The 15221-nt window shown below is 44.8% G+C and overlaps 1 long non-coding RNA gene across 1 annotated transcript; it reads right to left on the bottom strand.

Moving 5' to 3' along the window:
* Window positions 1-703: 703 nt before the first annotated feature.
* On the bottom strand, window positions 704-13184 carry LOC122221438. Its single transcript, XR_006203223.1, has 3 exons — window positions 12814-13184; window positions 11914-12469; window positions 704-1004 (listed from the first exon to the last, which is right to left on the bottom strand). It is a non-coding gene; the product is annotated as an uncharacterized LOC122221438 (long non-coding RNA).
* Between the last annotated feature and the right edge of the window lie 2037 nt (window positions 13185-15221).

Genomic DNA, 15221 nt, shown 5'->3' with positions numbered 1-15221 from the left:
TCTCTAAAAAGCTTCTCCGTGGAATCCTCAATATCCAGCTCAGAGGATGGCAAAAAAAAAAAAAAAAAAAAAAAAAAAAACCCTTAATTGTCTAGAACATGTTTCCTATAGGGCATCATGAAAAGCTAATGTTTATAGAACATGCTTTGAAAAATGGCGCCATCATTTAAGAGTAGTGGAAAAGGGAACCTGTCTTGCTGGTGACTTCTGGACCATGACTGAGGTTGCTGTGCACAGGGCCTGCTCATAGACTTCAAGAGTTCCTCCCCAAAAGCAGAAGCCCAAAGATCTCTGTGGGAAACCATGTTTATGACCAGCAAAGATGCTTCTTTGTTCAAATTCCAAATGGTTAAGAAGCCAAGTAACCTCTTTCACGACTGTTAAACACTTGAGCCAACACAACATATTCAGTGTGGGACTGACCTGAGGCAGTGAGACTCTATTACAACAGTCAGAGGTCATGATGCGTTTATACCCACATTGCGACACAGACCCTCAGCACGTATCCGATCTTTCCAAATATGTTTCTTCTCTTCTGATTTGATAGAAACGCTAACCAAAAACACGATAATAAAATCCACACCATAGACAATCATAGCACATAACACTTATGGATGCCACTTATGTCTTTGTTTTAAAGAATATAAAAAAAGCATTATAATGAGAGTTTCATAAAATTCCAAATTTTCAGTGGACAGAATGTTCTAACTTCATATCTTCTAAATGCTATTTTTGGCTAAGCATTGTCTTCACAGAGGCTTCATGTGTTTTGTAGCCACTGAAAATTTTAGCCAGAGAAACAATAAGATCTCACTGGAAACTCTCCTGGATAGCTATGTGGAAGGTTGATTGAAAGCTAAGAGAAAGTCTCCATAATGGGGATAGAAACCAGACCCCTTGCTCTCAAAAAATTTTTATTCTAGTCCCAGGAACCATTGTTCTGAGACTCTCTTAGCCATCCTGGGCATCATATCTTCTGGTTTCACCACTGTTGCACACTGGGGCTGGATAAGAGAAGGAGATTATAGATTTCAGGGGCTGGAGATTATAGTTTTCAAGGAGATTTAGTTTTTAGGCAGCGAAAAAACAGACAATCTAACCTCTTCACTTTACATTTGGGGAGGTCCAGGAAGAAAATGGCCTATCCAAAGTTCCTGGGTCAGTGTGAACATGGCAAATAGCACCTGCTCCTTTATAGTTGGGGCTCCAAGTCCAACCAGGAGACCCATCCTGTCTTGACCTGAGTGGGAGACATTGAAAGACCCTGACACTGTTTGACTCCGAATTAACTCCCCTGACTTAGTTTGGGTCACTGTGTTTCTGCTTTGTTCTGGCACCTACACTCATTTTTGGCTTTGACAACTGAATGTTCCCTAGTTCAAGGGAGCCCTTCTTACAGAGCTGACCAGTAGTCAGTTCTTCTAGGGCTGAGTTCTATCCAACACTATTATTTGGGATCATTCCATTATCAGGGAGGGAAACCCAGCTGAACCTGGCTTAAACCAAACAAAAAGAGATTAGTGTCATCCCATAACTGGAAAGTCCAAAGGTGCTTCTTGTTTCAGGCATGGTTGCATCTAGGAGCTGCATGATGTCACTCAGGCTTGGTATCTTTTCATTTCTCCTCCACGTTGACTTTATTTACTTTTTTAAAGTGATATCTCTCCTTCTGGTGGCCCCAGAAAACCCTGAGTTTAGAAATCTGCCCACAAAGAAAGTGCCCTTTCCTTAATAATTCCAAGTCTTTCTCTGTTGAGCAAGAGTTGGGATCACACGCATCCCCTGGTGTCTGGGAATGGGGTTACATCAACCTTATTTGAACATACACGCTGATAGTGAAAAAAAAAAATGAAATTTCTCAAGAGGAAACAGGGATGCTTGTTGTCAGAAAAAAGGGTAATCTAGTTTGGGTGGGCAACACTAGCAGAATCTGTCCTCCTGTTTGGCAACCTGTCCCTGACTATCCTTGACCTGATGGCCAGCTCTGAAGCCTGCTAATGGACTTCTTCAAGGTCCCATGGCTTAGTCTGGCCCTACTCCCATTATTTCCCCATAGACTCTACCCTGGGCCAGTGAATGCGGACATGTCCGGCTGGCATCAGATCCCAACTCGTGCTCCAGAGCAAGTTAATGGCTCTTGTGGGACTTAAATTCAGCTCTCCTGGCTCTTCTGCCTGTTGCTCTGTTCTAAAGAGTTGACTGCATTAGGAAATCAAACAAAGAAATTAACACAAAGAAGCCTTGAGTGTGAAAATGTCAGCCAGCCCACAGTCAGAAGAAAAGACTCAAAAAGTAGAGTCAAGGTTGCTGTTGGGTGTTTTTGTTGTTGACGGGCACCAAAGTACTGCCATCCGGGGAGCAAGTTCTCTGACATGCGGAGGAAGCATTGACTTCATTAACTCGTGTGGGAGTGCGGGCGGGGAGAGATATCCCTGGGAACTTTTGGCAGCCTTGAGGGAAAAGGATGGTGATGGTGTGTTTCATATTGAACTTGGCATAAATGAGAGTGATGGGGGTGTTCAGAGATCAGATGGCACTTCTAGTTTGTCTGCGAGAACCTAATTACTGACCTGACACCCGTTGCTTCAAATAGGCCACGGAAGCAGCTAACTGGTGTATGGGAGCATCTGGTAACGCAATTACCCTGTCAGCTCTTTATCCACTTGTAGCCCTGTCATTAGACACTTTCTTTTCCTTGATATTCTTAAAATGTAGAGTTACCAACCAGAGCAATTTAAAATGATATATAGTTATTTTTGACTCCTCTCCTGTCGAGGGAGAACTTCATAAATGATGTCACAATAAACGGAATGTGGGAGAAACCTCAGACATAAAATTTGTAAGGGCAGAGACCGTGGGAGGAAGAGAAAGATCATCGCTGGGGCTCCCAAGCGCTAATGAATTAACAGGGAAACGGTGTTAATGAGTTCCGAGGAGGGGTTGTTGTCAGAGGTTTCGAGGTAATAGTAAAGAGTTATGGAACCAGGAGGCAGAACCAGAAGCATTTAAAGTGGCCCCCGCGGCTCTAGAAATAGAGAGTAGAAAAATCCAGGGGATAGGTCCCCGAACTAGGTAAAAAAAGTCAGGGCAACAAAGAAGATGATGAAGAAAGAGCAGGCATCAGGGGGTCCTGGACAGATACGAGTTGCTGAAGGCGCAGTGCCTGCTGGCAGACTCACCTCCCTTACACTCCTGGGAACAGGGGGGGAGCGAATGAAAACGAGGGGAGCAGAGTCCTTCAAAACTGCTCCCAAATTAGTAGGGACAGCCTGAAGGGTGGAGAGGGGGGTGACAGAAGACTCTGTGGATGTGAAGTTAGCCACATTGAGTTTGGGGACACCGGACTGCAGCTGTTTTGAGTTGCGCATGGGCAGATTTCATTCTTCCCACGTTTGACTGAGGAATGATTTAAAATTCAGAGAGTTTTAATTATTTATTTGCCCAAGGCTCACACAGTTCCCAGGTGGTACAACGGATTCCACCCAAGGTTTTTGGAATTTGCCATGAAAATGCAGATGCGGTCCCTGGCTCAGAGCTCTCAGCGTAACTGGGGAGGCAGATATACATATACCGCAAAAACAATGTAATGTGGAAGGAGTTAGAGCAGAATCATTGCCCCCAGTCTTTTCTCCAGCCCTGTATCCCACCAGGCTGTTCTTTCCTGTACCAGATGTTTGTGGGCATCACCAAAATCAAGGATGTGAAATGATCTTTTAAACTCCAGAGGTCTCTGGAAAACTGATAAAACCCTCTATGCAGTCCTTGAACAGCCGTTGGAGTTCAAAATTGCTGCCCAATTTATTTAGGTGAGATCTTACTGTCAACAGGGAACGCTGGTTGTCCAAGCCCCACAACATTCGATGTGTCTCCCGATCACCAAGGCTTTCTCCAGCACATCTCTTGTTTCTTTCCTTAAAAACCTGCTCGGCAACCACAGCATGCCAGAGTCCATGCTGGGAGTGTGACGTTGGAGACCGAAGCCAGAAGTAGTCTCAAGGAGCTTTCAGCCCAGAAGGGAGGCTAATACTTGGCAATGACCTCTCTTATGGACCTTGGTCATTATGGATAATTGTCCTGTCTCAGTGCCTATTTCACTTGGTCACCTTCCTTAACATCCAGATGAATGTCTCTCTTTAAATTTCTGTCTTGTCTTTGAAAACTTCCCCAGTTGCACAAAGACCAGAAAACCAGCCTCACCCTTGAGTCCTTGGTGGATGCTGTGTAAACCTCCATGGAAGTGCTCTCCCATTTTACTGTCTTTGTCTCGTTGTCTGCTTGTTGCGCAGAGTGGCTTATCTACACCAAGAGAACAGGTAAGTTTGATTTAGCACTGAAAACCAAGCACCAACATGATGGCCAGCATAAGTGAGAACTCAAGAGACATTTGCTGACCGTATGAATTAATACCCCCAGTGTTTGAGTGAGTGTGTTCTTCTCCAAATTTCCTGTTCATAAGTGACCTAAACGAAAACTAGCTTCTCTAAATAAAGGACTGTATTCATTTCATGGATCCCCAGAATCTCAGGGCTGATCACATTTCTTTTTTTCTTATGGCTTCTACGAAGCTCAGAACCTATTTGTAGCAAAATATAGAATTGGCTTACGTTTCCAATGACTCACCAGAGCAATAGCTTTTTTCCCCTTCTTACTATAGGATCACTCTGATTTCTTCCTCTGTTTATGTTATTCTGTAGCCTTGTCAGTTCTTTTCTTAAATAAAGGGAGTTACAGACTTCTTTTTAAGTGATCTGGTTATTATAATTCTCTGGGTGGCCACACTCCTTAAATGACTTGGTCATTGACCATAGATTCATTGCTCTCTCTTAAGTAATAATCTTCCCTCTCTCATTCTCCTGAGGGTCTCTTAGACAAAATACGGTATTGCACACAAGCACATTCAGATGAAAAATCCTATCATTGGTGATAACTTCAGATGATAGAATCTTAATAAACTTTCTGTGTTTGATTGGCTGGGATAACGAGAGATACATATCACGTGTGATAGCTGCGCGACAGAAGATAAGCTGGTCATCATTTTCAGATAAAAATGCCCATCCATCCACAGATTGCAATCGGGGGCTGCCATTGGAGTCCTTGGTCTATTCCAGTTAATTAAATGCTAAATGAAATTCAGAGTCCTGGCTCCTCGAGATGTACCAACCTGTTGCCATGTGCTGCAAAGACACAGGATACGGTCAGCAAGGCTTGCAGGGGAGCTAGTAGCTGCTCACGAAATACACGCTCTCTTGGCAGTTCCCTTCTTTCGAGAACCAATCTGCAGTGCTAACTGGCTGGCAGCTGACAGCTGTGGGTCGCACGTGCTGGGAAATGGGATATGGACATCTTTGGAGGACGATTATTCTGCCTGCCACACCCAATATGCAATTTATTGAGATAAAAGGAGAGACGGATGGGTAAGAAATTATCAAAAAACATAATAAGTGATGTTTTTCCTCAGGGCTGAAATAATATGTAAGAAATTGCATTGAACGTGCTTTCTTGGTAGGGAGCAGAATGAGTGAAAAGCGACTTTTTTGTAGACATGCCAATGTGACGTTTGAAACACTGAGGGTGAAACACATATACTAAGTGTTTTGAGAGAAAGGGAGTGGGGGAGGGGAAGAACAGAGAGAGGAAGACAGAAAGGAAGAGGGAAAGGGATGGGGGAGAGCTGGGGAGAGAGGAAGAAAAGAGCCACCTGCGATGAGTGAGCACAACGGACAGAGAGGGGCTGAGAGATGCGGATATTGTCGCTCGGGTCTCTAGTGCCCCTGTGACCCGGTGTAAAACACAAGCCAGGCTTCCTAGTTTGTTAAGTGAACAGTTTGCTTGTTAAGTGAACTGTTGGCTGCTCCTAACTCGGCTACCCCAGGATTCATCTGAGGCACCATCAAGTGTGCAAAAAATAAGTTAGCCAAACTCAGTTACTGGTACTCAGTACCAGCTAATCAACAAGGTGCTCTGGGAGTTTTTCAGCTTCTCCTACTCAAAACATCAGCTTGGATCTGTCACCTGGGAGGCAGTCTTGTGCCACCTCCCCTCTGAGAGTTTACTGATACCAGTGCCCACTGGGGAAGCGTTAAGGTGCTAGGCGATTCCTTAAAGAGCCATGTTTCTTGGCACTATTTAGACAAAGACTGTAGCAAAGGGAAAGACGAAGGGTGCCGTAGCTTAAAGTCTGTGAACATCACGTTGTTCAACAACACAGACTCACTGCACTGGCAGACATGTTTAGCCTGGGGGAATTTCTGAGCTAACCAGTCCTTTGGTTTTTGTTTTCTGGCTGGCTTGGCCACATTCTTCTTGGCTTTTTCCATTGGGCAAATATTTATGGGCACCCGCGTGTGCGGATGAACTCAGTGGGTTGCCACGGTGGGTGACTGAGTGTGTCCTCTTCCTGGAGGCAGGCAGAATATGCTTCACCTCTGGGTGTCCACACCCGTTGGTTCCCTTCCTGAAAACCCTTCTCTCCCGATCCGTTTCTGGTCATCCACAACCCAGTCCTGAGCTCTCCTTTCCCCAGAAAGCTCTTCCTGCTGCCTGTTTCCTAGTCCAGCTGGGCCCAATGGCTCCTCTGGGCTCTTGGACTTCGCCTCTGACAATGGAATCCCTAGACACAGTCCTCTCAAAAAGCATCCGGAAAAGAGTCTCTGAAGAACCAGCCGGCTTCTGTGCTGATCACAAAAGCTAAGGATCGCTCATGTTTTCCTCTTTGCCTTGGCTGCCAGGAGGTTTTGGCCCAGAAATTGTCTGAACTCATGTTACAGATACTGGCACTCCCCCTTTCTGCTGCTCCTATTTTCAATTTCATTTTATTTTCTGAACGCGTCATCCCTGTATTCGTTTTAAACTGCCTTCAATCCTCTCTAGCAATATATAGGGCACAGGTAAATATGTATCCATAAATACACAGGAGAGAAAATTGGAACAAGGGCCACAGTCACAGGCTTCCCCAGGGATGAAACTCTGGATAATAATAGGAATGATGATCCATCACTCAGAGTATATGAGGCTGTGTGGATTACAAAGAAGTTGTGCAGTGCATCAGTCCCGTGATCTCAAACCTCAGAGAAACATCTGGTGCTCCCCTCATGCCGCAGCCTTGATTTTTTCTGGGTAAGACCAGGAGTTAGGCAACACCCTCATCATAGTGCACACTCATCCTGGTCTATCGAGGCCCTGATTGTCTCCCTGTGTGGATGTCCTCTAGCCTGGACCTACCTGTGTGCTCCTCTGGGTAGAAATTGCAGTGGTAGAGATCCTGAGTTCAGATTTACCTTCCTTTTTTTTTTTCTTCTTGAATAACTGATCTTTGAGAAAACGGGCTTCAGTCCTTTTAAGGCACTATTTTGGGGGAAAAAGTCCATCAAGGCAGGAATGTTTGTTTCCTCCCATTTCATAGATGAGTAATTAGAGGCGCAGAGAGTTAACGATGCACCCCGAGCCACAAGACAAACAACTGGGAACCACAGTTGAGCCAATCCGTGTCTGTCGCTGTAAATTGAAGTCTCTTTTCAGTGCGCTGTGTGTTTGTTGACCGAGCCAGGCACCTGCAGCTTCCTGATCCTTCTCGTTGCTGCTGGGCAAGATTCCCATGGGCTTCCACCCCTGGAGGGTTTGAAGTGCTTCTCAGAACCCAGGATCCAAGGTCAACTCCTTTGGATGCCAGCATTTTTTTTCCAGAACGTGGTGCTGGGAAGAACCTGATCTGTGATCATTCTATCTCAGGACAGAGGGAAAGTGGAGACCTGAACACAATTAAGCCATGAGTGTATGATGGCTGAGGTCACACTGCAAGGGCATCATTCCTGTGATGATCTGCGAAGAGAGATGCCACTGTGGACGCCTTGCTAGTGACTCATCATTCTTCAAATCGGCATTCGGGTCTTTCTATTGTCCACCCTCTTACCTTTGCAGTGGCATTTCCCACAAATATTGATGATAATCTAATAGTCTGGTCAAACTGGCTAATGATCACATTTGTATCTTCCCATCCCCCTTTATATTTTTATAGCCTTGCACTTTGCACATGTTTGGAGCTCAGGAAGAGAGTACTGATCATGCTGAATATAAATGAACTGTCAGATAGCTGAACATATATAATTGTGGGTTTTTCTGATGTTTGGGACTGCTCACATCTCCACTTCCACCCACAGCAAAGGAAATCAAGAGTTGCCTACGTTAGACAGAAATATATCCAAGATTTTAGAACATAAGATTCGAGTGACACAGAAAGTACCTCAAGGACAAGAGAACTTCTGCTCACAAAGAGATTACTCTTTATGACATGCTCTGAACCTATTTGTCATAGTCTAATTATAGACGACTCAAAGAGTAGGGCTTGCTTATCTCTCCCTGGGAGACTCTTGGATGAGTAACTTTCAACTCAAGAAATCTGGAATTTGCACCAAAATGTTTGCCCTTTAGAGTGACCTGGGTTTTCTCCTTTATCACTTAATGTGCACATATTATGGACCCAGTAGGTGCAGAACTTCGCCAAGGCAAATGGAAATAGAGAACCAGAAAAGGTGCTCGTCTCAGACAGCCTCGGTGTGTTTGGTGTTACGGACGTAAACTACTCATCTTTAAAAGACACATTGTGTGAGTCACCAGAAAGAGCCTGGGCTCTTTGGATGGGAGGAGGGGAGGAGACCTGTGTAGATGGGTTTTGGGGCTCTTTGCAATTGGAGCATGGGCAGTGGCAAGGAAGTCATGCCGGGGGCTGTCACTGGAAAGTACAGCATGCGTGAGTGACAGCCTGAGGCGGGACAGGGGCAGTGAGAGAAGGGGAGGAAGCACAGCTTCTCACACATGATGGCTGTAGAATCTACAGGACTTGGTGACAAACTGTATGAAAGGTGGTAGAAAAGGATTCAATCCTGGGGTGCCCGGGTGGCTCAGTCATTTAAGCTACCGACTTCAGCTCAGGTCATGATCTCACGGTTCGTGAGTTCGAGCTCACGAACTGTGCTAACAGTTCAGAGCCTGGAGCCTGCTTCGGATTCTGTGTCTCCTTCTCTCTCTGTTCCTACTCTGCTCTCTCGCTCTCTCTCTCAAAACTAAATAAAGATTTAAAAAAATTAAAAAAAGGGATTCCATACTAATAAAAACATGGTAATACAGGAGCATGCTGTAACCAAGCCCCATTCAAAAATGAGGAAACCGAGCCTTGGGGTGGTTAAGGCACTTGTCTTAAATAAGTTGCAGAGCCAGGGGCACCGGGGTGGCTCAATCAGTTAGGTCTCCAATTTTGGCTCAAGTCATGATCTCATGGTTCGTGAGTTGGAGCCCCTCATTGGGTTCTGCGCTGACAGTGAGAAGCTTGCTTGGGATTCTCTCTCTCTTCCTCTTGCTCTCTGCCCCCTCCTTCCCACTCTTGCTCATTCTCTCTCTCTTTCAAAATAAATAAACTTAAAAAAAGTTAAATAAGTTAAAGAGCCAGAATTTTCATCCTCATACTCTGACATGAGGGTCCATACGCTTTTTACTGCCTTGTCGTAAAAATAAGCACTCATTGAAAAGTGCACCAAGCAAAACAATATGCTTTGAGAATGACTTGACCAGAAGATCCTTCCCTTGTCCAAAGGATTCATTTCAGGGTTTCTATGGCAAACCACCTTAGTGAACGCATGATAACATTTGTTAAATTGATCCTGTGCCATGTGCACATGCACAGACACGCACACACACATACACGTACATCCAAAAATGGACATGCACAAAGGCTATAGGTGGAAGAAATCTGTGACCTCAAAGGAGGCACCTTCCCGTTCAATGCCATTGTTATGTTGGGTGTGACAGCAACTGCCCCAAATCAGTGCCCAACCCCCCTGCCCAACAGGGGTGTGTTAGAAACACCCCAGAGATGCTCCCAGTTTGCTTTTAACTTCCTTCCTGTCCTGACAGAACATTTAGCAGGATCTTGACCTATTGGTTCATTGACCAATTTCAGACCTGCCACGGCCTCTTAGATCTTTTATTGGACATCCCTACATGCCAGGTATTTAACCAAGCCCTTCATATGCATTGGTCTCACTTGACTGTCAGACAAACCATGTGTAGGCATTGTAAGCCCTATTTCGTAGGTGAACAAATTGGTCTAGCCACTGGTCCAAGGATGGTGGCTAATGAAGGGCATAGGCTAATGTGACCCATTCCAATCCTTATTCTGCAGCCATTGAGTGACACTGTCTTACTGGACCTGAGCCCCATCTGCCTCTCTCAGATCTCCCCTGTCTCAGTCTACTCTCAGCCGCCCCACATAACCCGCCACATCTTATCCATCCCTGGCTTGACAGCTTCCCCAGTTTCAACCCATGAAACTTGTACCCAGAGCCACCCAACTTAGGTCCCCTTGGAATGGGAACAGGTGAGATACCAGTGGATAATCATACCCCTTTACTTTCATATGCGAATGGTCATGGGCTATTTTGTCTTCCTAAATCCCCGATTTCCCAAGGTTCATGGGATTTCAAATGAATTGCTTTTGATCTCCCTCAAAGAAAGATTTTTATGCAGGAAAAGGAAGTGGGATTAGCAAAGGTGATTTGCTACTGTTATGTTGAATTAAAAAATATAACACAGAAAGAAAGCCCCAACTTTTTACTCACATATTTATATATATAAAAAGAAATTTGGCTGATTACAACTTTTTAGATCTGCTGCTTTTCTAGTTCCATTTAGGAAAAAAAAACCCATGGCTTTATATTCCCACCCACTGATTTCCAACTAAAACAGAACTTTGTTGCCTGCTGACCCTGCTGGCTTTTTAAATGAGAAACTTATTCTTCTTAAACTGCTGGAAAATTATATTTAAAAATCAGCATAATTCCATTGCCTATTCTTTCTGGATTCCTTGAATAATGCAGGGTTGGTTCCTGGAACAACTCTACATAATCTGATGTACAAATTTGGTTACTGACATACATGGTAACTGGTGATAGGCATTGTTGCTAAGCTACAGAATCCATTTGTACGTTTTAATTAATATAATCTGAGTTAAGACTTTTTTCTTCCCTAATCTAATTACAATTTCTGGAGGTAAGACTTTGGCAGACTTAAAGAGATACTATGATAGTATTACATATATAATATTATATATGTTCTCTATATATTCCAAATTCTTAATCCACAGAATCGTAAGTTCTAAAAATAAGAAATTGTTGTTTTAATCCAGTGATCTTTGGAATTGTTTGCTACCAACAGTGAGTAACTGGAAAGGTGAGTGTTTAGCCAGGGTCTGCTACTCACCACACCCCACTCCCCCATCCCCATTAACCCAGCTGTAAATAAACTATGGCAGATCGCTTCCAGAAGATTATCTATATTCTAACATATTATTCATATTTATATATCTGTAAAAGATGGTTTTACTTCTAGAGAAGCTATGAAATTCTCCATCTCAGTACCTCTTCATTTACCTGAAAGGAATTACATAAGCAATCTATTCTAAATTTGTCTCTTGGTTTAAGATCTCATGGCCTGGATTAGAGCAGATATAATACTTGGGGGCATTACGGCGAGTGAGGAGGCAGCTGAACCAATCTTGTGACCCAGATTGGAAACCAGGAAGTCCAAGCCATTCAGTGGGTAAGTCATCAGATCTGGGAAGGGCTGAGGCATCCATGGAAGGGGAGTCATGAGACTGGGATCCTAGAAGGCAGGGAGTTGGTCTGGGCAGTGAAGTGCAGCAGGGATTAGGGCAAGAGGTTCTGGATGGAGCCCAAGAACTTTTCATGGGTTTATGAAAACCATTCTGCATGTGATGACAGCCATGTAGTATAAAGCTACATCTGCTGGCTGCTGAAGAGATGAATTAATCAACTGAGTTGCTTGAATGAAAATAAAAGATGGCACCAATTATAACTTCCAGTATTTTAACACTGCTACAGCTGGTGTTGGGCTAAGCCTTACCTGTGTTAGCTCCCCTTACTCTCATGACATTCCCATAATAGAGTTGATGCTTTCATTTTTCTCTTCTTACAGACAAAGAAACTGAGGCTCATAAAACTAAAAGGTTACTTCTCCAAGGTTGCACAGGATTGTAGTGAGAGAGCTTGTGTTTGAATCCAGAGTGTTTGGACTCCATAGTCCACAGTCTTTCACATGAGGCTGTACTGCATTCCAGGTGAGACTGAAGACAATATAGAGGGCCGACCTCATGAAGAAATGTTCCCTTCTTTACAATGGTATGGATTTCTCCTCTGCAATCTGGCTCATAAAGAATCAGCAAGGGTCTCTTTAAAATGCAAAGGCATCCAGGAACATGGTAAGGATACGATGGAGAGCCAGTCCTACAGCATGTAGAGGACTCCGAGAAGAATACGCTTCCTCTACTCCTGGTAAAGTCTTATGTTTTGCTATGTATTTATTTACTGCACAAAAATCCAAGGGGAGGTAACTGTGCATCCAGAAATACAGAGACTATGACCCCTGTCCAGGGGAGCTCAAAGGCTAATGGAAGGAAGACCTGGAAACAAGGAAGTGGAAACATTTTCTTAAAGTGCGAAATGTATTACATCCACGGAACAAAGGGGGCAATGGCAAAATACGCTTGGGGTGATGGAGAAAAGCATCACAGAGAGAAAAGGACCTTTAAGGAGTGCAGGTGGGTTGGAAGCAGGCAAGGGGGTGTTTCACTGGGAAGGGCCAACATACTTAAGGTATGAAGGGAGGCAGCAACACGGCTTATTGGGGAAACCCTGTGCAAGAACGTGGTACCAAGAACCCTGTGCAAGAAATTAGCACCACCCCAATAATACAAGAATTTCATTGGTCCCAGTGGGCATGGAGGTCAAAAAGGAAGGGTTTTACCTCTTCCCAAGCACTCCATTGGCAGTGGCTCTAGTGTCCCTGAGAGTCTTCAGTGGTGGGAGGGGCAGCTGTATGTGAGAGTGGGACAGTGAGGAATGGCTTGATGAAATGAGAGTAGCATTTGCTCTGAACAATTCTATCTTCATTGTTATCTCATCAAAAACAAACAATTGCACAGTCAGCTCTGGAAAGCCAGGTAATAATATGCAATTCTTTGACTGTCCTCTGTAACCTTTTCCATTTTCTCACATGTCCTTAAAAAGACAGATAGAGCTACAGATGATTATCAGGTAAGGAGAGAAAAAGATAAGCAAACACAAAGTAATAATATAGTTCTCTGAAATCATTGGCTGTTCCCCTGCCGAGGATGTGCACTCAAATAAGCCATTATTTAACGTCTTCTTCTGCTTCTTAATAAAAATCTCATGAAGGCAGGGTGTTTTCTCATTTCCACCCCTGGCTACCTCTGTGAATAGGCTCTGGAAAGTGGAACGTTTCTTTGGCTTCCCTCCCTGCTGTTCTAGCTATTTCTCCCACCCCAAGGTCTTCCAAACTTCGCATTGCACGGGACGTGCAGGAGCCCAGCGCTCAACGGCTCCAATTCTCTCCCGTATTCTTTTCAAATCACACTGATTTCTTCATTGTCCCCTGGATCACAACGTACATTTCTACCTCTGCACATTCGTTCGGGTAATGTGTACAGCTCTCAACAGGCTCTTCCTTTCTCACTTTGTTGGTTCCATTTTCTGGGTGGAGGTCAGGGAGTGCGGGCAGGGGATAGGCAGTGCAAGGAGAGGTGGGCAGGGAGGTCCGAAGCTGGGCAGGTCTGGGTGAACTTGAACAAGACCTGGAATGCAGCCCGGGAAACGTGGTAGACCCTCACTGAGTGTTTGTGCATGGATGATCACAATTATTGATGGACCGCTAAGCTCAGGCTCAAGCTATACAGCAGACCTTAAGATTGGAAGAGAATGGTGATGGGCATCTGGCCTCTCTTCCGTGAGCAATGAAGGCAAACCTTATACCCTGCAAGTTTTAAGAGGAAACTCTGTGAAACTACGATTTAGCTGTCTCTCTAGAACTTTGGTCCTTCTGACTTCTGACCTCTAGAGGCACTAAAGTAGGTGGTGGGCTGCTGCTGTCCTCCCTCAGACGATCGAGTCCTGCGTTCTGGAACTCCCACAGAAATTCAGAGAAGGGATGGGCGTGATTCCCTTCACCCGGGACTCCTTTCTTCTTTACTCACATGGCCAAGACCTGCCCATTCTTCTAGCTTTGGTATGCCCAGCAGCCAAACTCTTGTGCCCTCGGTCGGTCAGATTGCAGGACCAAACACAGAACAGCCTGTCGAATTTGAATTCCAGATGAATAACAAATACCCTTTTAGTGTAAGTATATCCCAAATACTGTATGGGACATTCTTATACTAGGAAAGTATGTTGTTCATCAGAAATTCACATTTCAGTGAGACCCTGGACACCCTCGTCGGGTTTCCTCCACTCTGACACTGGTGCACTCCGAGACCAACACTCCCTCCTGGTCCTGAGTTTATCCTGTGCTCCCTCCTTCTCTCTTCTCCTCCCCTGCTTCTCAGAAGCAAACCTGAGGGCTCCCACCACCCTGGTCCCAGACACAGCGATCCCTTCCTTTAGGTGGTTGCGGTTGCATTCCAACCAATATCCTCGTTTCCATCCCTGCCTGCTTATGTCTGTCTTTGTTCAGAGAGGCTTCTCTAAAGCGTGAGTCTAATGAGGTCCTAACTCTGCCCAGAACCCCCAGAATGAATTTCAAAGTCCTTCCAATACCCATTATCGCCTCTCTCTCACTTTGCGCTATCGTATCTGCAACCTTCCAATCTGCTGTACGCTCCTCTTCTTACTCTTTCCATCCCTTCCCCTGCATTCCCAGCACACATCGTACCTACCCCCCCATACTCAGCCTTCCACAAGGCTGTTGGCTCCCCAGGCGTTCTGTTCTGGAAGCTCTTCCCTCCATGTCCCTATGAATGTCCTCCTGGCTCCCTCCCTCACTACATTCCCATCACGCTGCCAGAGAGCTCCTGCTTTCCCTCTGTTGAAAATCCTGGTTTTGACTCCTACCCTCTGTCGCCATAGCCTGCTTTATTTACTTCATATCACTTATGATATGTGACATATTGTATATTCATATATTGTTTGTTTATGGACAGTGTTCCCCGTGACCATTTCCACAAAGGCAGGAATTTGAGCTGTTTGGAGCCCCCTAGTATGCCACTGCCTGACACGGTGCCCGGCAGAGAGTAAATACTTAATAAGTATTGGTAGAATGAACAAGTGAAGGAATGCACGAGTGTCTGCCTCTTTTCCATAACTGGCATTTCCAAATGCCCAGTTCCTAGTGCAAAACCAGAGACATAGTAAGAACCTTCT

Source organism: Panthera leo, chromosome B3, assembly GCF_018350215.1.
Source record: "Panthera leo isolate Ple1 chromosome B3, P.leo_Ple1_pat1.1, whole genome shotgun sequence".
In the NCBI taxonomy this organism is placed as follows: Eukaryota; Metazoa; Chordata; class Mammalia; order Carnivora; family Felidae; genus Panthera; species Panthera leo.
This window is presented reverse-complemented; position numbering and strand designations above follow the sequence as displayed.